This window comes from Gracilinanus agilis, chromosome 2 (assembly GCF_016433145.1).
Source record: "Gracilinanus agilis isolate LMUSP501 chromosome 2, AgileGrace, whole genome shotgun sequence".
NCBI classification, from domain to species: domain Eukaryota; kingdom Metazoa; phylum Chordata; class Mammalia; order Didelphimorphia; family Didelphidae; genus Gracilinanus; species Gracilinanus agilis.
Genome location: NC_058131.1, coordinates 88,918,482 through 88,945,365, shown reverse-complemented (window position 1 = coordinate 88,945,365; position 26,884 = coordinate 88,918,482).

Below are 26,884 nucleotides of genomic sequence, written 5' to 3'. Positions count from 1 at the left end.
TTTACTCATCTGGGACAGAATACTCAGAACCACCATCAGGATTGGTTTGATGAAAATAATTAGGAAATTCAGGAACTACTAAATGAAAAATCAGAAATCCATGGGTCTACCAGCTTGTCTATCTCTAAGAAGCCAGTGTTTAATTCCTTAAAAAGTAAAGTGAAAAAAAAAATTAAAGAGATGTAGGATTCTTGACTTAGTAAGAAGAAAGATGAAATTCAACTTTATTTTGATAGTAACAAGCCAAAGTGCTTCTATGATGCCCTGAAGGGTATTTATGGGTCAAAGATCTATGGTGCTGAACACTTCAATAGTGTTAAGAAGAATTTGTGAATAAACAAGAGATAGAACACATTGTGCAATATAAAACTGATCATTTTGAATGCATTAAATTGAAAAGGTTTTGTATAAATAAAACTAATATAGCATGATTAAAAGGAAAACAGCATGTTGGGAGAAAAGTTTTATCTAAAATGTATGGAAAGCCTTGTCAAATATATAAGAAAATTAGCCATTCCCCAAATAATAAATGGTCAAAAGACATGAGCAGCTTTTAGATGAAGAAAACAAATCTATAAATAACCATATGAAAAGATGCTCTAAATCATCATCAATTAGAGAAATGCAAATCAAAACATCTCTGAGGTATTATCTCATACATATCTACTAAAATTACAAAAAATCAAAATGAACAAAGTTATAGGGGATATGGAAAAATGGGAACACTAATACAATATTGGTGGAACTGTAAACTGATCCAACAATTTTGGAGAGCAATCTGGAATTATGTTCAGAGTAATAAAACTGTATATACCTTTTAGCCCAGAAAAATCACCATTGAGTTTATTTCCTTTAAGTAATCAGGGAAAAAGGAAAAGAATCTATATGTTCTAAAATATTTATAGCAGCTTTCTTTGTGCTGGCAAAGAACTGGAAATTGAAGGAATGCCCATCAATTGGCGAATGGTTAAATAAGTTGTGGCATATGATTGTGATGAAATACTACTGAGCCATAAGAAATGATGAGCAGGTAAATTCTGGAAAAACATTGAAAGACCTACATAAAATTACACAGAGTGAAATGAGTAGAACTAAGAGAACATTATGTACTGCAAAGGAAATTTGGTTTAAAGAATAAATTGTGTGTTCACCTCCAGAGAAAGAACTGATAAATAAAAATAAGTAAGACTTAATTTTATATATTCATACATCTTTTTTTGCCTTCTCTAATGGAGGAGGGATGGAAGTGAGAGAGTTAACTGGATATTTTAATGTATCAAACAAACAAATTAATTAATTAATTTTAAAGACCATCATCAACCAATGTTGAAGCCATTGACCATATACCTCAAGCTGAAAGATGTCTGAAATCCTCCAGGTTATATGGCAAAAGGAGGTTTCTCCCCAGAAGATCAAGGATGCCTCTATCACACATCTCTACAAAGGAAAAGGAAATAGTTTGTACTACATAATAGGGTGGAGGGATAGGGAGGTCTGTTTTGCCAGAGGTCTCCTTAATAGGCTACTCCTTTACCTGGAAGATGGTTGCCTATCAGAGAGCTAGCAGGGCTTCAGAAATGGCATTGCCAGAGCTTGCTCAGTATTCGGAAAGCTCTGAAGGAAAGTGTGGAAGAAAAGAGCTGTCAGGCTGCCTATCAAACTGAAGGTATACAAAACTGCTGTGCTGACCTCATTGTTGTATGCCTGTGAAACCTGGACAATCTACCAGCTCCATGCCAAGAAACTGAATTGCTTCCATTTGAATTGTCTTAGGAAGAATCTGAAGATCATCTGGCAAGATAAGGTACCAGACACCAAGGTCTTTTCTTGAGCTGAACTGCCGGTCATTCAAACTCTACTACAAAGTGCATTTCCAATGGGCTGGTCACATTGTTCAAATGCCAAATGTCCATTTGCCTAAAAGACTATTTTATGGAGATCTCATACAAGGACATTGTCAAGGTCTCTGAAGAACTCTGGCATCAGTTGTGACACATGAGACATCCAGCATGGTGTGTCCACATCAAAGAAGGCGCTGTACTCTATGAGCAAAGCAGAACTGCAGTAGGTCAAAAGAAACAGGAGATGCACACATTTAGAGACATCTCCATCCCCAAAAGTTCATAGAGCCTTCCAAGGCTGTATTGGTGTGATCAGCCACAGTATATTGATCCTGACATAGTAATGTCATCTTGATCCTCTTCAGGTACAAAAGACAACAACCAGCCACAGTTGGCACAACAAAAATCCTCACTGACTTATGTTGGGAAAAAAAAAAATGTTATAAGGATTTATAAAATATACATGTTCTATATAATAAATATATAGAATGTTATATAGAAATGTATATCTATAATTTTGCATATATAATAAATATATTAAATGGGTAATGAGTATTAAGATATATTATATTTACATATATTAATATAGCCAATGAGGAAATTTTTTATGCTTGACTATGAATATTTGTTACAAGGAATTTATTGGAAGGGGGAAGGGATAAAAGAGATTTTTACTGGATAAAAGAGATTTTTACTGGATAAAAGAGATTTTTACTAATTAAAAGATATTTAAAATGGAGATATTGGGGTAGGGGCTACGGCATGGAATGCTTGCTGCTTGCCCTTTCAGATGAGGTCCACTATATTATTAGTTTTGCCTAAATATTTTGCTTTGTTATAAGAGAACTCTTACAAGGTAGGGGTAATCTAGAAATATTTGTAATGTAAAAACAAAATACATCAGTAAAACTTACAAATAAAGAGCAAAAGAGGGAGTGGATCAGAGATAGGTCTCCAGACTTGGGGCACAAAAGACCATCTCCTACAGATCACACTGCCTTGGGGCAGAGTAGAGAGAGGGGAGGAGGGGGAGGGGGTTGCCTTGGTCTCCGGTTGTTGGGAGCAGAGGGGAGGCCTGGGGCTCACAGAAAGGGAGCTACCCCCCTCACCCAGCACCCCCACCACGCCCCCTCACATGCGTGTCAGGCGTAATGCAGAAGCACAAGGCTGAAATGCCAAGTCCAATCAGGCCTCACAAGCCCACAGATGGTTTGAATAAAAATGCTACCTTGATAGGAATAATGAGCCATCCTGAAGACAGTGTTAGCTGCCTCCATCTGAAAAGGGAACTGTCTTTCTTTCCCAAGCTCATTTCTTCCTCTGGCCAGCTCCTCATCTCCAGATTTCCCATAAGTCCTTTGTCAAGGAGTCTCAGGGCCCCCATCCCCGCACACATGTGCCCCCAAGGGGCTGAGCGAAGGGGCTTCCAAAACTCCCCTTTGATTTTCTGATTGTCATCTCTAACCTCTGGTACCTTCCTTAAAGTAGAAAAATTTAGTCCTTGATGACTAATGGAAGGAATGGAAAGAAGCTGGGAATGAGCCAATGAGGTAGAAAAAGGTGAAGCAGATTTCTTGAGGGCAACTTTATAGAGAAAGAGTTTCAAAACATGGTATTCCCTTTACTGTAATGGAAGAGTCCTTATATTAGGCATATGGCTTTGGTAATGCAAGGAAGTTAATAGCATTGGAAAATCCCAGCTGATTCTACTATGTCTGACCATTCCTTAGTGTTTCTTGGAGAATCATCAGACGTATTACAATGTCCTCTAAAGCCAGTGTCTCGCAGGGCTCTGTCTTATGAATCTTACTATCATTAGGTTACTATCATCATACTGTCATTAGGTACTCAGAGAAAAAAGCAAAGACATGCTAGCCTCCATCGAGAAACTCACTATCTAGTTGAGGTCATTAAATTAGCATGCCTGTAACCATCAGAAATCAAGTCCCTGGGGCAGCTGAGTAGCTGAGTGGATTGAGAGCCAGGCCTAGAGATGGGAGGTCTTGGGTTCAAATATGACCTCAGACACTCCCCAGCTGTGTGACCCTGGAAAAGTCACTTGGCCCCCATTGCCTACCCTTATCACTCTTCCACCAAGGAGCCAAAACACAGTATTGACTCCAAGATGGAAGGTAAGTGTTAAAAAAAAAAAAGAAAGAAAGAAAGAAATCAAGTCCCTGGAAAGGAATGATGAACTGGAGGAATTCCATGTGAACTGGAATGACCACCAGGAATTGATGCAGAGTGAAAGGAGCAAAACCAGGAGAACCTTATACACTGTGGCACAATCAAATGTAATGGACTTCTCTACTAGTAGCAATGCAATGATCCAGGACAACTCTGAGGGACTTATGAGAAAGAATGCTATTCACATCCAGAGAAAGAACTGTAGGAGAAACATAGAAGAAAAACAACTACTCGATCACATAAGTTGATGGGGATATGATTGGGGATATAGATTCTAAACGATCACCCTAGTGTAAATATCAATAATATGGAAATAGGTCTTGATCAATGACACATGTAAAACCCAATGGAATTGTGTGTTGGCTACAGGAGGAGGGGAGGGAAAGAACATGAATCATGTAACCATGGAAAATTTTTCATAATTAATCAATAAAATAAAAAGAAATTTTAAAAAAGAAATCAAGCCCCTGGGCTAGAAACAAAACCATAATGATAAAGAATATTCCCAATAGAAAAATGATCTAGAGAAATCTGGAAGTCACCCAGGTCTGACTAGAAGTCATTAGAAGAAGAACACTTCCCTAAGAACAAAGAGACCTAGAACCGAGCTCACAAGGTTAGTTTTCAGGCACCTACTTTCATAGCTCACATGTGAAGATGAGATTTAGGGAAAGGGCCCCAACCTGAGGAAACCAGATACTCTGCAAACTTGGGTACATGGGGCCTCCTTATAGTCACAGAAAATTTTGATTTGTACCTTATAAGAAATAATGAAAGATAATGAATTTTTTAAAAATGAGTTTTTCAAAGGAAAACTTTGAGTTTAAGTTTTTATAAACTTTGTTTTTGCTTTTGATGAACAATATATTTTGTTTGTTTTTTGTCTACAGAAAACCCCTGAGTAAAATTCACAAAAATTACCTGGGGAGAGACGGAACTAGAGCTCCCACTTTTCCCATTACCACGTTAGCAAAATTGTGTTATGGAACTAACCAATTGTCATCTCAGGAGGCATAAGGAAAAGGGTCCTGAGGGGACTGAATAGGAGGTAACTTTGGGGCAGAAAGTATTCTCCAGTGAGTACTACAAAGGAAATTCCAGGTTTCATGGGGACAGCTCTGGAGCTAAGGGGAAAAGGATACAAGGGCTGAGGCAGGGCTAAAGAGCCAAGAGACATCATTGTACTAAGGGACATCATAGCATCCTAAATAAACAGCCAGAATCACAGTCTGGTCCAAGCAGGCTACTATCCTGTCACTAGAGTCTCAGAGAAAAAATCCAAAATATGTTCTCCTTCATTTAGAAATTCATTGTCTAACTGAGACAAGAAACTATCATACACACAACAATTAGAAATCAAGTGCTAAATTGTATGGCACAAGTGCCAAATGAGTTTAATGAGGGGAGTAGATTTGTTGTAGGGCTATAGTAATCAGGGAAGACTACTTGGAAGAGGCTGGGCTCAGATAGGCAGAGAGCAGAGAGGAGAATATTTCTAGAGAAGGAAACAGCATAAAAACAGACACAGAGGATGAAGGATGGAGTGAACAAGGTGAGGAGGCAGGGGGCATGGCACATGTAAGAGACAATGATAAGAGAGTAGAATGACTAGATGTGAGTATTGTGTAATTGGAATTTTATCTCTTGGACTCTCTCTCCCAGCATCCTATTTATGTATCTTTGTTATGCAACTAACATAGGGAAGATATAAGTTTTGTGTAGCTCCTCCCTTTCTGCTCCTGGGAACATGGCTGTGGTGGTTGGGTGAATACCAGGCAGGAGAATTTTACTCCTATGGCTTTACTCAGGCTTGTACTTTTGTTCTTGTATTTCTTCTACTTCAAGTGATTACTAATAAATCTTATAAAATATAATATTTGGAATTATTGGATATTAATTTAAATTTTACAGTGTCATGGATCCATGTTGACAAATAATGAATTGGACACAGAGTTGGTTGAGAAGATGGAGGCCAAATTGTGAAAGAGTTGCGTGCCATGTCAGATTTATCATCCAAGCCTTCAGGCGTCCCTGACTGTTTCTTAGAAATGGGGAATGGCATGATCTCAGAATAATAAACTCTCAGTTGAAAGATACCTGGGAGATCAATCCCACAGGAACTCCTGCTATAACATCCCTGACCAATAGTCAGCTAGCCTATGTACGATGATCACCATGGATGGAAAACTCTTGTGACAGCCTATTCTACTATCTCTCTGAGCACTTCTCAGTTCCCTAGAGAGTCATCAGACATATTATGTCCTCTAATTGGGAGTGTCTTACAAGGCTCTATCCTGAGTGCTCTTTTCTTTATTCTCTACATTCTCCCACTTGGTGACCTCATCAGCTCCCATGGGTTCAATTATCAGCTCTTTGCAAATGATCCCCAAACACTGGTATCTACTCTTATTTCCTAAGCTCCTCTCCTACATCATGAATTGCCGACTGGACATTTCCAACAAGATGTTCTGTAGGTATCTCAAATTCAATACGTCCAAACTGCAATTGATTATTTCCCAGAAAATGTGTACCTCTTTAGAACTTACCAATATTGGCAATGGCCCAACCATACTTCTGGTCAGTCAGATTTGCTACCTCAGTAACATCCTCAGCTCCTCACTCACTCACCTCAGTTGCCAAATATTGTCTATTATTATGTCTCCTGTACAACTCTTCCTCTCTAATCACACATCTAACATCTTGGATTAGGTCTTCATCATCTTTCACATGAACTATTACAATAATTTTCTACTTGCTCTCCCTACCTTAAGCCTCTTCCCATTCTAATCCATCCTCTCCACAAGCATCCCTAAAGCACAGGTCTGCTCACATCAACTCTCACTACTCTATAATAAATTCCAGCAACCCCTATTGTCTCTAGGATCAAAGATATAAATTCTGACACCTGAATCTCTTCACAACCTAACCCCTCCCTACCTTTCAGGTCTTCTTATATATTACATGCCTCCAGACTCTTTACAATCTAGCCATGTTGACCTCCTACTCGCTGATCCATACTCAAGATGCTCTAACTCCCATCCTTGCATCTTTGCAGTGACTGTTTCTCATGTCAAGAAACCCTTCCCTCCCCATACCTTTACCTCTGAATTCTCTGAAGACTCAGCTCAGGTGCCAATCTCTAAATGAAATGTTTCCTTATACCCCCAGATGCTAAGTACTTTACCTTCCAAAATTATCTTGTATTCTTTTCATACAGATAGTATGTATAATATCCCATATATAACACCCTGACAATAATTAGCTTCTTTTAAGCCTAGAAGCAATATAATTTTTCCTGTGGATCATTCTCCTAAAGCTTTAGGGGTGTTAAGAAAAAAAAACGATGAGTATAATCACAATTTCTCTGAGCTTGGGGGGTTAGGTAAACCCCCTAATACTCAGGCAGAGTTTGAGTTATTTGTCTTATTGCATATTATATTGTGTTTAGGTATTTATGTATACATATGCATGTGTTTTGTATATATGTGTACATATATAAAGGTATATATATAAATATATATGTATGTATATATAGTATGTTTGTGGGTATGGTTAACCTCTGGCCTCTTTGTGGTTGAAGCAAGATTCAGGTTGCTGGAAACATCTGGAAAATGAAACAGCAGATTGCATTACAGTGTCTATGGATAAACAGGCACCAGAATGGGAAATTGGGGAGTCATTCAGGTTTGAGGTTTTATTGAAGAAGGGGAGGTTTGGACCTTCTCTCAGTCCTTCAGCAGATGGATATAACTGGTGACATTAACCTGAGACTTCTACTCCAAGATGTCTATAGGGTTAATGGCCCTTCTAAATATCTCCTTTCTCTGACACAACTCAGCTTTACCTTCTCTTTCTCCTTTACTGGTTGCCTCTAGAGCTGCTGGTTCTCTCCATTTCGTTTCTGTATGATCTCAATCTCCCTCTCTTCGTCTTGGTCTGGTTCTGAGAAAATTCTTCCAATTTATACAAATACCTCAGAACATGACCCTATATCTCACATAATGGATTTGATTGATTCAAGGACCGATTCAAATAGATCATACTGTGTTCTATTTGATGGACTCAATCAAAAAGTGCTCTTACCTAACAAAGGTAATGACTTTTAGGTGTGGCGAGACTATACCAAAGTGGTCCTGCCCACCCATCAACCTCTTTTCCTCCTTTTATTAGGAAGTTAACTCCTTGAGGGCAGCAATTATTTCACTCTTGTCTTTGTATTCCCAGAACATAGCATGATGTCTGGCACATAGCAATTACTTAATAAATACTTGCTAATTAATTGGTTGGCTGATTAGGCAGTTGTAATCGTTAGAGAGTTTTATATTATGTCAACTATACCATGTGGGCTCCAGCCCCATGATGGATTCAGGGATTCCTTTGAGAGATGGGAAAAGGGGTCAAAGATGGAAAAGTAGTCCAGGGAGTGAGGAGCTAAGCTGGGTTAGAAGTGATCGTGGCTGGAGTGGGTACTTCCTCAAATGGAGGTTCCAAGGAGTCACTAGTCAGATGAAGAGTCTGAAAGAATGGAGGCATCTCTAGTGAAAGGCTCTTGGGGTAGAGATGGAAAACTAGCCTGGGGAGTGAGAAACCAAGTCGAGATTGAAGTATATGTGTGTGTATGATTTATGTGTGTACATATGTGCAATATACATATTATACACATATGTGTATATATACACATCATACTGTACATTTGGGTAAATATACATATGTATTTATAAATATATATATGCCCTTATATGTACACATCTCCATCAATGAAATTCAGTGATAAAAATAATAACTAGCACTTTAAAAAGGAGTGTACTAGAAAATGTTTAACACCTGACTGAGAAGGGGCAGGTTCCAGCATATCTTTGGCCATAAGGTTTATGTGGCTAATATTAGAACTATTATCTTATTTTATCTTCACAACAATCTTGTAGGTGTTATTATAACTCCCATTTTACAGTTAAAAAAACTGAGGCAGAGATTAAGTGACTTGTCCAAGTTGACACAGCTAATAAGTATCTAAGGCTGGATTTGAACTTGTCTTCCTGATTCCAGGCCCAGCATTTTCTTCCCACCTTGCTTTGACAATTCCTTTAAGGACATATATTGTTTTGTTTTCATCTTTCTGTTAGTGCCAAACTCAGCTCAGAGTCTGGCACATCGTAGATATTTAATTAATTCTTCTTTGATTGGCTGACTGAAAAAAAATCACTGGTTCATGCCTCCACCTCTAGAAATAATAACATCATCTGACTCATTTTGTTATCCCAATGAGTCCTCAGCATCCCTTCAAGAAATCAGATGAATGAAGTTGACTAAAGGGCAGATTTTATTTAATCCTGCACACATACATCAAAAAATTGCAGAATAAGCTTGAATCCAAGCTCCTCAACCATCAGGAAGACTCCCTTTCCTTTCTACAAGAACTAAAATAGTCCTTTGTCTTATAGCAATGAGTGCAGGGTCAATGGAGAGTCGACCTTTCTCCCCAGACTTAGTCAGTTGACATGACTCAAAGTAACCATGAAGGGATAGTTCCTAAGTGTATATGTTTCCCTGCTGGGTCAAGCTTCCTAGTCCTTGCGAGGGCAGGATCCACAGGTTTATTCCTCCCCATTGTGACTCTGTCACCATTTCAGCAACTCCTCTGGCACAGGCTCCTCAGTGTGCATGGTTCCCTCTAGGGGTTGCATGAAGGTGCAGTTCTCTCTCCCATGAAGCTCAACCTTTATGTCTCTTCTCTTCACAGATCTTATTTTCACTCATATCTATAAAAAGATGTCTTCTGGGGCATGTGCTCCACGAGTGATCCAATGAATAAGGAGGGATTGCCTTAATTGCATCTTTGCCACTCTTACATCAAGTTAAAACTTCAAGTCATTGGTCCTAGTTCTTTCATGCTCAAGCAAACAAAACAAGCCTAATCTTTCTTCCACAAGGTAGCTTTTGGGTATTTGAAAATAGCAGGGGGCATCAAGGTAGCTCAGTGGATTGAGAGTCAGACCTAGATATGGGAAATCCTGGTTTTAAATCTGGCCCTAAATGTGTCCTAGCTGTGTGACCCTTGAGAAGTCACTTAACCCCCAATGCCTAGCCCTTACTGCTCTTCTGTCTTGGAACCAGTACATGGTATTGCTTCTAAGACAGAAAGTAAGGGTTTTAAAGAAAGAGAACAAAATATAGGTAACAAGCAAAACAAATGGAAGATCCTAACTATTCTGGACTTTATTCTAATGAACAAGGAAGATCCAATGACTGTAGTGGAAATTTGGAAAACTTTAGATAGGAGTGACTACTCTATCTTAAAATGTATGATAAAGGGAAAGAAAACTGAGAATAGTCAAACATCTATCCTAGATCTGGGAAGAACACATTTTAAAGCATTTGGAAAAAAGGATAGGAAGTATCCTATGGACTAAAATTCTATGAAGAAAGTCCTGTCAAAAGTAATTGAAGGCAGCCAAGAATAAAATATGTACCCCCCTAAAAAGACACAAGAAGCTATTTAATGAAGAAAAGAGAAAAAATAGCATATATATATATATATATACACATCTATCACTTAATTTGTGCCAAGCACTGTACTAAGAACTTTACAAATATTATCTTATTTACATTAAAGAGACCATTGGGGATGCATAGGGAAGTCATCTACTAATCTAGGTTATAAAAATAATACATCCATGATATGGAAGCAATTGTAGGGAACAAAGAATGAATCATAATTGGTACTGTGAGAATATTATTTGAAATGTAAAAACCCGGAATGAACCAAGGCTGGCAAGGAAAGTATGGATAACAAGAAAGAGAAGGGTTAAGCTAAATTGAAAAAAAAGGAGGATAAAAGAAGGGATGGAATCTCTGATCAGGATGGATGGAATAAAGGAAAGCAGAAAGAAGACAGGACTGCCTAAGGCTAATTTTTATTCTGGTTCATATATCTGGTTTGTTTTCTACCAGGGAAAACAATCTTTGGATTGTAAAAGACATGTCAAAAATGGCTAAAAGGAAATACTACTGATAACCAGAATAAGGAAGGAGATCATTGCTATCTTTGATTAATTCAAGTCATATAGCAAAAACTACATACTGAAAGATGTTGCATGATTTTACAAAATATTGTTAAAAGAATGGATAGTGGACATCTAGAAATGGAAGTCATGATCATTGAGAGGCAGTATGACTTCATCCTAAATAGGTCCTGCCAGATGAAGGTCAGATTCTTTTTTGACAAAATTACTAGGCTGCTTTCTTAGAATTTAGTGCAGTTATCTGACAAAACCTATAATCCTTGTCTTATTGGCAAGATGGAAATGGGGGCTAGTTGACAGTACAATTTGATCTGGTACTGGCAAAATGGCCAGGTCCAAAATGTGTTCATAAGTGTTTCCTTGTCAGTTTGAAAGGAGATCTCTAGTAAAGGATATGTGCTTGGGCCAACTTTGTTAAGCATTTATCTCCATGACTTGGATTAAGTCATTGATGGAATGCTTGTCCCATTTCTAGATGACACCAATCTGGGATTGCTAACATGATGGAGGACAGAATGAAGAATCCCAAAGAACTTGGGCTAGGATGTTGGATGAAACTGTGTCAGTGCTTACTAGGTGCCAGGCTATTTTATTCTGGGAATACAAATACAAAGAATAAAACAAATCCTTTCTCTCAAAAAACTTATATTCTGATGGGGAAGATAAATGCATTCATCACTCTAAAAAGCATAAGTAGATAGTGAATAAGTAGAAATATGAACAAAATAATTAAATACAAACTACTTTGGGAGGAAAGGCTCTAGCAATTGGGAAGATCACGAAAAACATCCTGAAGAAGAGAGTGCTTGCACTTCATCTTAAAGGAAGAGAAGGATTCTAGGAGGGAGAAGTAAGGAGGGTGTGCATTCGGGAGGTCACTATGGAGACCTGGTAGTGGAAGATGGAGTGTCACAGATGAGGATGAGAGAAGCCAGCCCGGCTGAATCACAGAATTTGGGAAGGAGAATCATATCCAGTGAAGCTGGAAAGGCAGCTGGGGGCCAAGTGGTATATAGCTTTAAAAGCTAAACAGAGGAGTTTATATTATATCCTAAAGGCAATGGGAAGCCATTGGAATTTACTGAGTCGGGGAATCACATGGTCAGACCTGTGCTTATGAGGGAAATTACTTTGGCAGGAGAGACTTGAGGCAGGGGGACCAATTAGGAGGCTGTTGCAGCAATGTAGGTGAGAGGTGGTGAGGGCTTGAACTAAGGTAGGAGCTGTGTGCATGGAGAGAAGTCAGATGAGAAATGTTGTGGCAATAGAAACAACAAAATCTGGCAGCTGACTGGATATATGGAGAGGGAAGAAGAGTGTGGAGTTGAGGAAAATGCCAAAGTAACAAGCCAGTGAGACTGAAAATATTAGAAATAGAGAAACTGGGAAAGGGGGAGGGTTTGGGAAGAAAGATACTGAATTAAGTTTTAGAAACGTTAAGTTTGAGATATCCTCTCGGGACATGGAAGGTCCAAAAGGCAACTGATAATGCAGGACTGACATTTAAGAGAGAGACTAGAGCTGTGTGTATGTATGTGTGTGTGTTCAAAGGTGTATACAGACACATAAACATCTACATGGCATCTTCTTAGAGATGATAATTAAGTCCATGGGAGCTGAAGAGGTGACTAAGAGAGTATAGAGGACGAAGAGAACGCTTACAAGTGATCTTTGGGGAGCACCTGCAGATAGGGGAAACATGATAGGAATGTTATCGTGACCAGAAAAGGACACCAAAAAGGAGTAAATCAATCAGACAAACAGAAGAACAAGGAGAGAAGAGTATCACAAAAGCCCAGCAAGAAAGGAGTATCCAGGAAGAAAGGGGAGACAGCAGTGTCACGTGCAGCCGATAGGTGAAAAAGGATGAAGAAAGAAAAGACCATGAGATTTGTCCATGACAAAGTCACTGATAATTTGGGAGATGGCAGTTTGGGTTGGATATGTAATTAGAAAACAGTGCCAAGCACTGAGGAGTTAGTGAGAGGGAGGAAGTAGAGGTAATAGTAGATGACTTTTTTCAAGAAGTTTAGCTAAAAAAGGAAGGAAAGATATAGGATGATAGCTTGAAGGGACTGTGTGATAGGACAGAGTGATTTTTTTAAAGGATGGGGGAGACTTAGGAATGTTTATAGACAGCAAGGAAAGAACTAGGAGATAAAAAGAGGTTGAAAATTTGAGAAAGACAATATTATTTATGACGCAGTCTACAAGAGAAGGTAATTAGATCAAATGCACGTGTAGAGGAGTTAGCCTCAGCAAAAAGGAGGACCATCTCTTTGTCAGAGACTGGGAAAAAAGGAGGAGGAAATGATTTCAAAGGTTTTTGAGATGAAGAAAATAATAGAAGAGGGAGTTCAAGTCAAATGGCTTCTTTTTCTTGGGAAAGTAAGAGACAAGGCCCTCAAGTGAGAGACATGGGGCACATGGACTATGCGAAGCTTGAGGAGAAAAGAGAACATCAATAATAAAATGAAACAAAATTTAATTGTCATAAATGTAAATTCATAATTAGGTTCAAAAATCAATTTTACAAGTTCGAGATGGTAACAGAACCAAGAGAATATTATATACAGCTACAGATTTGATACTTGAAGAATAAATTGTGGATGTTACCTCCAGAGAAAGAACTGAAAAATGGTCACATGAAAAATCTAATTTATATATACATATCTGTCTCATGATGATGCAAGGAGCAGAAGGAGGGTCTGAGACACCCGTAAATAAATTCTGATAAGAAAATAATTTTTTTAAAAAACCACACATAACATGATTGGGAAGTCATGACTAGAAAGCAGTTAATCAAAAAAAGTTCCAAGAGTTAACTAGCCATCCAGTAGACATCTTAAATTCAACATGCCCAAAACTGAACTCATTATCTTTGCCACCTAAACCCCACCCTTTTCCTAACTTCTTTATTACTGTCAAGGATATCATCATCTTCCCATTCCAAGATTCATAACCTAGATGTCTTCCCCACCTCTTCATTTTCTCCCATCTCCCATATCCAAACTATTGCCAACGGCTATCAATTTCATTTTTGCCACATCTCCCAATATATCCCCTTTTCTCCTCTATTACCACGCTGGCACATGCCCTCATCACTTCATGTGGGGCTACTGCAATAGTCATGAGGCTGGTGGGTCTTCTTGACTCAAATCTCTCTCTACTCCAATCCATCCTCCATTCAACCACCAAAGAGATTTTCCTAAAGTGTAGGTCAAGCCATGTCACCCCATTACTAAATAAATATCAGGGGCTCCCTTTGACCTCCAGAATAAAATTTAAAGTTCTCTGTTTGGCATTGAAAACCCTCATAACTTAGCCCCCTCCTACCTTTCCAGTCTTCTTACACCTTACTTCCTGAGATGTACACTTTGATCCAGTGCTACTGTCTTTCTTACCACTAGGTACTTTCCCTGCTCTTCCCCTATTCTTAAAATGTTCTCCCTCCTCATCTCTACCTCTTGACTTCCATAGATTTTTTTCAAGTCCCAACTAAAATCCCTTTGGCTATAGGAAGACTTTCCCAGTCCCTCTTAATTTTAGTGCTGTCTCTCTCTTAATTACATCTTATTTGTTCTGTCTATCACTTGTTTATACATGGTTTTTGCATTTTGTCTTCTCCTTTAGAAAGTGAGCTCCCTGAGGGCAGGGCGATTTTTTGCCTTTTTTTGTATGCCCTTGGTACATAGTTGGTACTTAATAAATTTTTATTGACTGAGTCAATAAGACTGACTGGATGACAGAGTGAGTAGAAGGCAAGCTCAATATGAGTCCTAAATATGGTATGGCAATGAAGGAAACAAATGCAATATTCCACTGCAGAGTATCCAGTACTAGGAAGGTAATCATTTCATTATTTTTCTGGCATGATTAGGCCATAGCCTGGAATGTTGTAATTGGTCCTAGGCAACACATTTTTAAAAGGTCTAGAACTTTCTAAAGCTGGAAAATGTTCAGAGGAGGTAAACTAGAATAGTGACAGGTTATGATACATTGAAGGAACCAAGGGATGTTTATCCTGAAGAAGAAAAGATTGGGAAGGGGGGGGGGGAGGAGAGGGAAGGATGAAATAGTTGCCTTCAAGTGTTTGAAGGGCTATTATGTGGAAGATAGATTAGGCATGTTTTCATTGCCCCCAGAGGCCAGAACTAAAAAGGACAAGCAGACATTGGCAAGATGTATTTATTTATTTATCCCTAAAAATAAATAAATGATGGATAACCAAAAACCTGAGAAATAAATAAATAGAATTATTTCTTTTTTATTTGAAAAAGTTTCTTTTACCAAAAAAATGTTTTATTTATTTATTTTTAGAGCCCTTACCTTCTGTCTAAGAATCAATAAAAGTATTGGTTGCAAGGCAGAAGAGTAATAAGAGCCAGGCAGTTGGGGTTAGGTGACTTGCCCAGGATCACATAACTAGGATATCTCTAAGACCAGATTTGAACCTAGGTCCTCCTGACTCCAGCCTTCGAGCTCTCTCTCTTGAACTACATAGGTGCCCCCAAAGAGGTAAATTTAGACTTGATATAAAGAAAAACCTCCTAACATCTAGACTTATCTAGAAGTGGAAAGGACTTCCCCCTCTCAGTGGAAGACTTCAAGCAGAGGTTAGATGACCTCTTGCCAGCTATATTGTAAAGAGGATATTTCTTCAGATAAGAGTCAGACAAGATGGCCTGTGAGGCCTCTTCCAACCCTGAAATTCTGTGGTTCAGCTGTTTCGTCACTCCTATCTAATTTATCTTCAATAGCACTTCATATAGCATGATTTTCCATCTTAATCTTCTCACTGGCCTAGCCTTCCTCTTGGACTTGCAATGATGTCCTTCCTAAAAATGTGGTGGCTGGAACTCAACTTAATGCTCCAAATGTGGTCTGACCAGAACATAATTACAACCACAATAATATACTTTAAGGTTTGCCACATAACTAACAAACATTATCTCATTTCATCCTCATAACAACCATGAGAGGTCAATGCTATTAACCCCATTTTACAAATGAAAAAACTGAGGCAGACAGAGGATAAGAGACTTGCCTAGCAATCCGTATTTAATAAGTGTCTGAGGCTAGAATTGAAGTCAGGTCTTCCTGATTCCAAGTAAAGTGCTTTATCACTGTGCTGCCAAGCTGCCTCCATTCTCCCATGTAGCAGGACATTCACTTCTCTCATTCTAAACACTGTATTAATTTTCCCTCTATGCCCATATTATTATTCACTCACACTGAGCTTATGGTCCACGACCATCTCCACATCTTTTACATGCAAATTTTCTAATTTATTTTCCCATTCAGTCCCTGCACAGCTGATGTTTTTAATCTGAGTAGAATGTTTTTCCACCCCAGAATAGAACCAGCCTTCCTAGGTACAGAAAGGCTCATCACCAATAGGCTAACTATTTACTGATGAATTCTTTAGCAATGACCTACAAAATGAAGACTATCCTCCGTCCTCTGTGATCCTCTTCTGATTTTACAGTGAGAGTAGTTAATCTTTGAAATGGAGCAAACTGAGACAGTTAACAGCAGTCAGAAAGGCCTGGTTTTCCTTATGGACAGTGAAAATGTACATTCTCATGGGAAAGTTAGTCAGCAACATATGACACTGCCGGGAGAATGTGATCCTGCCCTAACGAGGAGAGGATAAGTCTGGCAAAGAGAAAGATATGATAAGGAATGTCCCGGAGTTAGATGTTAAGGACACATCTGGCTAGATAAGGCTTGTTCCTCCTTCCTTCTCAAATGTTAAGGACATGCTTGGCTAGATAAGACTCGCTTCAGTAACTTCAAGGCCATATCCCTCATTTAGTGAAATTATGTAAAAACAAATATATCATTCACTTGTCACTCTGCTAACCAAGCTAACACTGCATTTTTCATGTATGTAACTTTATAAAAATTGCCTATAACTTCAGTCTGGTGCAGCTTCCACTAGGGAAGTCTGTCCCAGCTGGTCGATACATTTATTGATCAATAGATCAATAAATAAATATCGGTTCCAATAATTGATCTGTTTGGTCCCAGAGTTCTGTTTTGCCTTGGGAGTCTGGTCTGTTCTGGAAATCTAGATCCAGTAGGAGCTGTTGGGTTGCCAGACACAGGGCTAATCCTTCAGCCTGGTCCCAGGAAGAGATGTCTCCTGGGACCGCAGGGGAACCTTCCGGTTCAGATTGTAATAATAAACAAATCCCATCCTTACAAGGTGTATGAGTGTGTAATTGAGTGTGTGTGTTGTAGATCTTTATTGGGTCTCTGTTTCATTCTTGTGTGGTTTGCTGTCATGGGGCAGTCCTCATCATGGGACCCACAGACCCCACTGGCCTGTATCCTTCAGAATTTTCAGCACTTTTAAAAAGGTAGCTGCTGATTATGGAATTCGAGCTTCTCCTGGTATGCTCTATACCCTGCATGAACTGGAGTGGCCCACCTTTGGAGTTGATTGGCCCCCAGGAGGAACCACTGACCTCTCTGTAGCCTACGCAGTTTGGAGAATTGTGTATGGAACACCAGGTCACCCTGATCAGATCCCCTACATTAACATCTGGATTGACTTACTGACACTCCCAAGAAATTGAGGACTTGCCTTTGGGGCAAAGCTCTTCTAGTAAAATGGAGGCTGCCTTGCCAACTACCTCACAATCTTGGGGAGAGAAGAGTAAAACTCCTCCAGTGCTTCAGGAGGCTCCAGAGGATCTGCCCCCATATGTTGTTGGGGAACCTGCATCCCTTGTACCCTCTCCACTGTCCTCGCCCTCTTCCCCAGAGTCCCTGCCCTTCCCATCGGCACCCCTGCCCAGTTCTCTTTTTCCTCACCCCTGTCCAGTCCTCTTTTTCCTCACCCCCCTCTTCCCACAGGGCCCCCTCCCTTGCCAGCCCATCGCATATGCATCTGGCTATCTCCTATCATCCAAGTCAGGCTGAAGGGAAGGCAGCTGTGACATCCTAATTGCCCTTATGCCAGGCAGGTCGTGGAATGAGTGCCAAGCTGCAGCCATTTTTAATTTATGCTCCTTTTTCTTCCATGGACCTTTACCATTGGAAAAATCAGATGTCTTCCTTTTCTGAGAAGCCTCAGGGTCTGATTTCTCTCTTTGAAACTATTTCCTTTACCCATAATCCCACTTGGGATGACTGTCAGCAACTCTTGCAGGTTTTATTCACTTTTGAGGGGAGAGACCCGATCAAGAGAGAGGCCATCAAAACTATCCTCAGAGGGGACGGCCAAACAACGAATGATACGAATGATCGGAATCTTATAGAGACTGTCTTTCCATCCAGAAGGCTGGACTGGGATTGTAATCTGGATCAAGGTAAGGAAGCTCTCCAACGGGTATCACCATACTCTATTAAGGGGTCTCCGGGCTGCAGCCAGGAGGCTGACTAACTTATCCAAAGTCAGCGAAGTGGTCCAGGGGCCGGATAAGTCACCTTCCGCCTTTCTTGAGCGCCTTGCAGAGGCTTATAAGACCTATACCCCGGTGAATCCTGAGACCCTGAGAACTGCAAAGCCATCAATATTGCCTTTGGGGCCCAGTCCGCTCCTGATATACACATAACGTTGCAGGAATGGGAAGGGTTTGAGGGGAAGTTATTGTCAGAACTTGTGGAGGTGGCACAAAGTGTGTTTAACGCCAGGGATGAGGCAGACACCCAGGAGAACAGGAAGGCTGCGAGGGCAGTTTTGGCAGCCTTGACAGGAGAGAGACACCGCCTGCCTTTTAGAAAACAGGAAAAGAGGGAAGGTGGAGTGTGGGATAACGCGAATAAAGGCGGAGAGCGCACTTGGAAACCAAACCGAGTGCCGAGAGACCAGTGTGCCTATTGCTGGGAGAAAGGCCACTGGAAAGAGTGTCCTCTGCGTCCCCTCGAATGCTCGGCTGACGGGCTGGAACTCACCCAGCCCTCCGGGAGCCCACAGTTAAGTTAGCAGTTAGGGGCAATCTGGTGGACTTCCTTGTAGATACGGGTGCCACCTACTCCGCTTTGCGCACTGATCTCGGCCCAAACTCCTCCCAGACCACCTTGATCCAGGATGCAAATGGTCAGACTGGGTCTTACCCCTGGACTACGTCTCTCACTGTGGATCTTGGAACTGGGACTATAACACACTCTGTTGTGGTCCTGCCTGATTGCCCCATTCCCTTCTTCATAAACTGGAAGCCTCTTCTCGTTCCAGGGCGGTGCCACCAAGCTCCAGTTTGCAGACGCATTGCAGACCCTCCCCTTCTCCTGCCCACTCTCTGAGGAGTACCTCTTAACAGCACCAGTTAGCCAAACCAGAACTTCTCCGTTACTACAAGAGTTCCAAGTCAAGGTCCCCAGTGCATGGGTGGAGTCCAATCCCCCATCACCCACCTGGAGTGGGGCAGCTTCTTAGCTCCGCCATGCGGGTGAGGCAATACCTTATCAGCATATCTCCTGAAATCCGGCATTTTGGTTCCATGCCAGTCCCCTTGGAATACACCCCTCTTGCCTGTGCAGAAGCCCAGCACTACTTACTACCCTCCGGTCCAGGGCCTCTGAGAGGTCAACCAAGGAATGGAAACAGTGCATCCTACATTGCCCAACCCCTACACCCTGCTGAGTCAGCTTGCACCGGACCGCACTGTATATGCTGACTCAGACCGAAGGACGCATTTTTCTCCATTCCTTTGGCCCCTGTCAGTCGGCTGATATTTGCTTTTGAAGACCCCCAGGAAGGAAAGAGGGACTAGATAATCTGGACCAGGATTCCACAAGGGTTCAAAAATTCACCGAGGTGGGAGGTCCTGGGGAGAGATTTATCCATCTTCTGGGAAGGACATTCTGATGCCACTTTGCTCCAATATGTTGATGATCTCCTCTTGGTCACCTCCTGTGTGGAAACTTGCAAACCAGCTACTCTTCACCTATTACAACTCCTGAGTCACCTGGGTTACAGAGTCTCGGCCAAGAAAGCCCAACTCTGTGCCATCTCTGTTACCTATTTGGGTTATGAACTGGAAGGGGGTGTGTAGAAGCTTTCCCAGGCCATGATCCAGGCAGTTCTTCGTATCCCCATGCCCAGGACCAAGCAGCAAGTCCAGGAATTCTTGGGCACAGTAGGATACTGCAGACTTTGGATTTCAGACTTTGCTGAGATCGCTAAGCCCCTCTACGATGCTATGGCTGGGAAACTGGACAGCCTAGTGTGGATGGCAGATTGTCACCAAGCCTTCCAGCAACTGAAGTCAGCCCTGGTGAGTGCCCCCACCCTTGGGCTCCCAAACCTTTCTAAACCCTTTCCCTTGTTTGTGGATGAAGGCTGGGAGGCAGCTGGTGGTGAGTGTGCTCACCCAAACCATTGGACCCTGGCAGAGGCCTGTAGCCCACCTTTCCAAGAAATTAGGCCCTGTGGCAGCGGGGTGCCCTAACTGCCTCTGAGCTGCGGCAGTGACTGCCACCCTAGTCAAGGAAGCCTCGAAGCTCACCTTTGGTCAGGACTTAATCCTGACGGCACTCCATTCTGTGGAATCTTTGCTTCGTAGTCCACCAGAGAGATGGCTTTCTAATGTCCGCATTACTCAGTATCGGGCTCTCCTGCTTAACCCTCCTGCTGTCACCTTTTTTAAGACCGAAGCCCCGAATCCTGCCACCATCCTCCCTAAGGAGGGTGTAGACTTGGCTATGACACATGACTGTTTGCAAATTCTTAATTCCCTGACCAACCTCCAGCCTGACTTGACTGTCCCCCTCCCTGATGCTGCCATTACCCTTTTTGTTGATGGGAGCAGTTTTATGCAGGACAGGGTCCCTTATGCTGGAGCTGCAGTGGTGGGACCCCTTTTCATCATCTGGGCTCAGTCTGTGGGGCACCTTGGTGCAGCATGCTGAGCTGATTGCTTTAACTCAGGCTCTGCCTTGGGGAGTGGGGAAGTCTATTACCATCTACACAGACAGCCGATATGCCTTTGCCACTGCTCACGTTCATGGAGCTCTATACCAGGAATGGGGATTTCTTACCTCTGGGGGAAAAGACATTAAAAATGGCCCCAAAATCCTGGTTGTCCTAAAGGCTGTGTGGCTCCCAGCCTGCCTTGCCATTGTCCATTGCAAGGGCCATTAACCTGGTGACTCCCCCAGGCTGTGGGAAATCACATGGTACATGATACAGCCAGTATCACCCATCCAGAACCTGCCCAATGTGATGCCCCAGGATACCCCTGTCCTTTACTACTCTCCTGACAACCAGGACCAAGGAAAAAGACTGGGTGCCCCTCAGAAAACAGATGGCTGTTTGGTCCTGCCAGATGGCCCAACCCTCTTACCTGAGACAGTGAGGAGACAATTGGCTAAAAGAATACATGAAACCATATACATGGGAGGCACAAAACTGAATGAGCTCCTGGATAGAGACTTTTATTTTTTCAAGATTCACCATATCTGCAGGGATATCACTTCCAGATGTGAAATGTGTGCAAGGGTCAATCCAAAAGGAGGACAGAAGGAACCAGGAGAAGTTAGATTGAAGAAGTCGGAACCAGGGGAGCAGTGGGAGGTGGACTTTATAGAAATCAAACTAGGAAAGTATGGGTATAAGTATCTTTTGGTAATGGGAGATACTTTTCGGGCTAGGTGGAAGCTTTTCCTACAAAGCATGCGACTGCTGCGGTAGTAGTAAAGAAATTAATGTCAGAGATTATTCCTAGGTTTGGGCTTCCTATTGGGATAGGGTCAGATAATGGCCCGGCTTTCATAGCAAAGTGACTTAGCAGTTGGTCAAGGCCCTTGGTATAAACTGGAAATTACATTGTGCATTTCTACCCCAAAGCTCAGGACAGGTTGAGAGAATGAACCACATGTTGAAAGAAACCCTGAGTAGGTTGGCACTGGAGTCTGGTGAAAACTGGGTAAGCTTCCTCCCCTTTGCTCTCTTGAGATCCCGATGTACCCCCTATCTATACAGTATTATTCCATTTGAGATTCTGTTCAGCCAGCCTCCTCCTATCCTTCCTAAACTGGGCCTTGAAGAGCTGGCCAAATGGGATAATCACTGTTTGTTTTCATTCCTGAAGGCCTTGGACAAGCTTAGGAAAGCCATTAACCAAACCATTCAAGCAGCTCATCCTGTCCCCACCACAATGTAACTTGCCCCCTTTTACAGGTGAACCAGGAGACCTTGTGTGGGTTCTTTGGATCCCTGCCAGAACTCTTGAACCCCAGTGGACCAGACTGTATGTGATAATCCTCACCACCCCCACAGCTATAAAAGTGGCAGTGAAGAGGTACTGGATTCATGTGTCCCAAATGAACTGGTCACACCACAGGCAGCAACACCAGAAGCAGAGTAGTGGAAAGTCACCAGAACCCAGGACCCCTGGAAGATTAAGATCCATCAATAGGAAACACCATGGGAAAGGAACAATGGTTTGGGGTTGTGTTCAATGTTATGCTTTTGGGAGTGTGGGGTCAGGGGAGACTTTTTAGCTAAGTCACCACTGGGTGATTAGCAGGAGAAGGGACGGGAAGGAATTAGCTAGTGCCACCTCGGTACGGGCACTGAAACTTCATTTTGATCTCTGTGAACTCCTGGGAAAGGAGCAGCAACACCAATCTCAAGCTTTCTGGTATGGAACCCTGATGGGAGAGCTTTTATCATCTGAAGTTCCCTTCTATGCTTGCCCTGCTACAGGACTAGCACATTGTAGCAAACCAGGGGAATTTCATTGTGCAGCATGGGGCTTGCCCCCCCCCCTTGTGTCATCATTGTTATTGCCATTCAGATTGACTCCCCAGAAAGCTGGTATTGGAAAGCCCCTTCCAGTACTTGGTTTGCTTGTACCATTGGCATCACACCCTGCCTTTTCCCGAAGATAGTGAGAACATTGTAGGGTGCCCATACCTATCCCAATTTTAATTGGGCTGGAAATAGGGGGCACTGTGGCCTTGAGTACTTGTGCCCTGATTCAGGGCAGTGAAAATTTCAATTCCCTCTCACAACAAATAGACACTGACCTCAGTGAATTAGAAATGTCTGTTAATTTCCTGGAGAAATCATTGTCCTCTCTCGAAGAGATGGTCCTACAAGGGCCTAGGTCTCTTTTTTCTGAAGCTGGGTGGTCTCTGTATAGCTCTAAGAGAAGCCTGCTTTTTCTATGCCAATCCTTCTGGGGTTGTACAGGAATCCCTGGAGATGCTCTGTGAAAGAATCCAGGAGCAGGAACATTCGTGTGCCCAAGACACCAATTGGTATTCTAGCCTTTTCTCTTGGTCCCCCTGGCTGACCACTCTACTCACTGCCATAGCTGGCCCTCTTTTATTGATTCTACTGGCTCTATTGATAGGCTCCTGTATGATTAATTGATTGCCACTTATATCCGCCGGTGTCTACAAGCTATCAGGTTGTTGGCCTTGCACTCACATTACCCACCCAAGCCTTTACCTGAGGAATCAAAGGTTTGGCTCATTCACAAGACAAAAATGGGGGAATGAAATGGAGTAAACTGAGGCAGTTAACAGTAGTTAGGAAAGGCCTGATTTTCCTTAAGGACAGTGAAAATGTACATTCTCATAGGAAAGTTAGTCAGCAACATATGACACTCCAGGGAGAATGTGATCTCACCCTAATGAGGAGAGGGTAAATCTGGCACAGAGAAAGATATGATAAGGAATGTCCCATAGTTAAATGTTAAGGACACCTCTGGCTAGATAAGGCTTGTTTCTCCTTCCTTCTCACATGTTAAGGACATACTTGGCTAGGTAAGATTCACTTCAGTAACTTCAAGGCTATATCCCTCATTTAGTGAAATTATGTAAAAGCAAATATATCATTCACTTGTCACTCTGCTAATTAAGCTAACACTGCATTTTTCACATATGTAACTTATAAAAACTGCCTATAACTTTAGTATGGTGCAGCTTCCACTAGGGAAGTCTGTCCCAGCTGGTAGATACATTTATTGATCAATAGATTAATAAATAAATATAGGTTCCAATAATTGATACTCTGGGTGTCTAGATTCGTTTCATGAAGTGCCCCACCTCATCTTCACATAATCAAAGTCATCCTTGTTGAATTTCTTAAACAAGAAATGAAGGTCAATCTTTGACAAATGACATTCTTTATCAGCAAGCATTTATTAAACATCTATCATAGATATAGTATATATTATATAATATACATGGGAATGTATACAAATATATGTAACTATAATGTTTATATATTTTATAACATGTTACATAGAAATATATATTATATATTTATTATATAAATTATATATTTTTATATTATGCATAAAATATATAATTTATATTTGTGTGTGTGTGAGGCTTCTGCTAGGTATGAAATCCAAAGACAAAAATGAAGCAATCTCTATTCTTAAGGAACTTATATTCTAGTAGAGGGGACACGATGACTATAGATAACTACATAATTTAACAAAATAAAGTAATTGGGAGGACAAGGAGAATAGTAGCTGGGAAGATAAGAAAAGGCCTATAAGAGGTAGAGCTTGAGTTTAGTTTGAAGAAAACTAGTTTCTAGGTGCAGGTTTGTACTGGGGCTAGTTTCAGTGGACTTTGAGAGCTGATTGTTGGGTTTTCAATGTTCTGACATATATTTCGGAAATCAATAAAAGCTACAGATTGAGATTTAAGTAATTATTTTATTGATTGTCTAGACTTGAGAAAATGATGGAAAAAATGTTAGTAGCACAAATTAAACTTACAAGTTTGCCAGTGATCCTCTTTTCCCCTCAGATAGCCAGTTGTTAAAATATTTACCAGTACACCTCTGGGTGGGGATACATATCTGACATGGGAAAAAACCTATGCAAAAGCACAGAGATAGGCTCTAGAATGTCATGTGTGAGAAATGGCAAAAAAAAGAGGCCAGTTTGGCTGGACTATAGAACAGTAATACTAAACTCAAATAGAAACAGGAGCAACTAAACCATAAATCAGGGCCATATTTTGACTTGGAAACATGTTACCAATCATCTCTGTTTTAATGTATTTTTATCTATTTTTGTTAAATATTTCTCAATTACATTTTAATCAGATTGAGGCCCCACTCAGGGAATACTGTCCCTGTGATTTGATATCTCTGCTCTAGAGTGTGTAAGAGTTATTGAGGTAAGGAAGTATAGGGCTTGAGAATCAGACCTAGAGACCTGGTCTTGCTGCTTTCATGCCTTGGAACCAATATTTAGTATTGATTCTAAGATGGAAGGTAAGGGTTCAAAAAAGTTTGGGGAAAAGTGAGTAGTAACTAGGTTATAAAAGGCTTTTAATGCTTAAAAAAATTTTTTATATTTGATCCAGGAAGATACAGGAAGCCTCGAGAGTTTATTGAGCAAATAATGAAATAGTCACATTTGTGTTTTAGAAACACCACATTTTTACCTTGTCTTAGAATCAATACTATGTATTGGTTCCAAGACAGAAAAGACATCTGGGCTGCGCAATAGGGCTTAAGTGACTTGCCCCGGGACACACAGCTAGGAAGTGCCTGGGGTCATATTTGGACCTAGGACTTCCCAACTCTAGGTTTGGCTTTCAATCCACTGAGCCACCTACTTGTCTCCAGAAACATCAGTTTTGCAACTATATGGAATAGAAAGGAAAGAGATTTGAGGCATGGATACAAAGCAGAAGGATATTACAATTGTATAGGTGAGAGATTATGAGGACCTGAATTACTCAGGTGGTGGCCATGTGGACAAAGGCAATGGGAGATAGATAGATAGGAAAGATTTGGGAGAAATAGAATCAATAAGACTTGGCAATTGATTGGCTATGAGGAGTCATGGACAGTTCCAAGATTGTAAACTTAAAAGAAAATGTAAAAATATGTAAAGGTGAAGAAAATGTAAAGATTTCTCTATAGAAATAGAAAAGTCTGAAAGAAGAGCAAATTTGTAGAAAAGATGAGATCTCTTTCAGAAATGTTGGTTTTGAGATATCTATTGAATATTAAGTTTAAAATGACCAACAGCCAATTCAAGAAGCTGGATTGGAACTCAGAAGAGAGTAGGACAGAATATTTATATCTCTGAGATATCTGCATAGGGAGAATTGAACCCAGGGAAGCTGGTGAGATTACCAAAAATATAGAGAGGAGCATTCAAGGTAGAGTTTGGGAGTTTATCTACAGTCAGGGTGCATTAGACTACATCCTTACTGACCAAAAATTGACTAAAGGAGTTAGACAATACAAGTTCCAATGTGCTTATTGTATGTTGACTCTAAAAAAAAATCATTTGATTCAGTCAAACAATACATCATCTTAAAGACTTCTCCAATTTAATATGTGTGTGACCCTGGGCAAATCACTTAACCGATGTCTATCTTAGTTTCCTCAACTTAAAATGGGATAATAGCAACACCTATCTCACAAGATTTGTTCTGCGAATCACCTAGCATACAAAGTGCCTGGCACATAACAGCCATTTAATAAATATCTGATCCCTTTTCCTTTTTCCAATGAAGTGTGTCCTATGTAAGGAAAAACAATACAGTTCATAAAAGCAAACTGGATGATAACATTCCTTAAAAGATGTAACAACTGAAATAACTTTGTTAAAAAAATGATCTCTTGGTTGTCGATATCAAGAGAAACACAAAACAGCATGCTTGCCAAAGGTGTTTGCCATTGTCATAGAGGACATCCAAAATACTCCAACTGGAAAAGGGATTTCCTATAGACAGATGGTGAGGTCCTCCTGATATTCCTGTTTGTGGATGACACTGTACTCATTTCAAAGTTTGGGGTTTCAAAAGGAAATCTATAATCACCCAAAAGAATTCAACATAACTATAGACACAGGGAAAACTAAGTGAATGAAGAATGCCTATTATCATATTAGT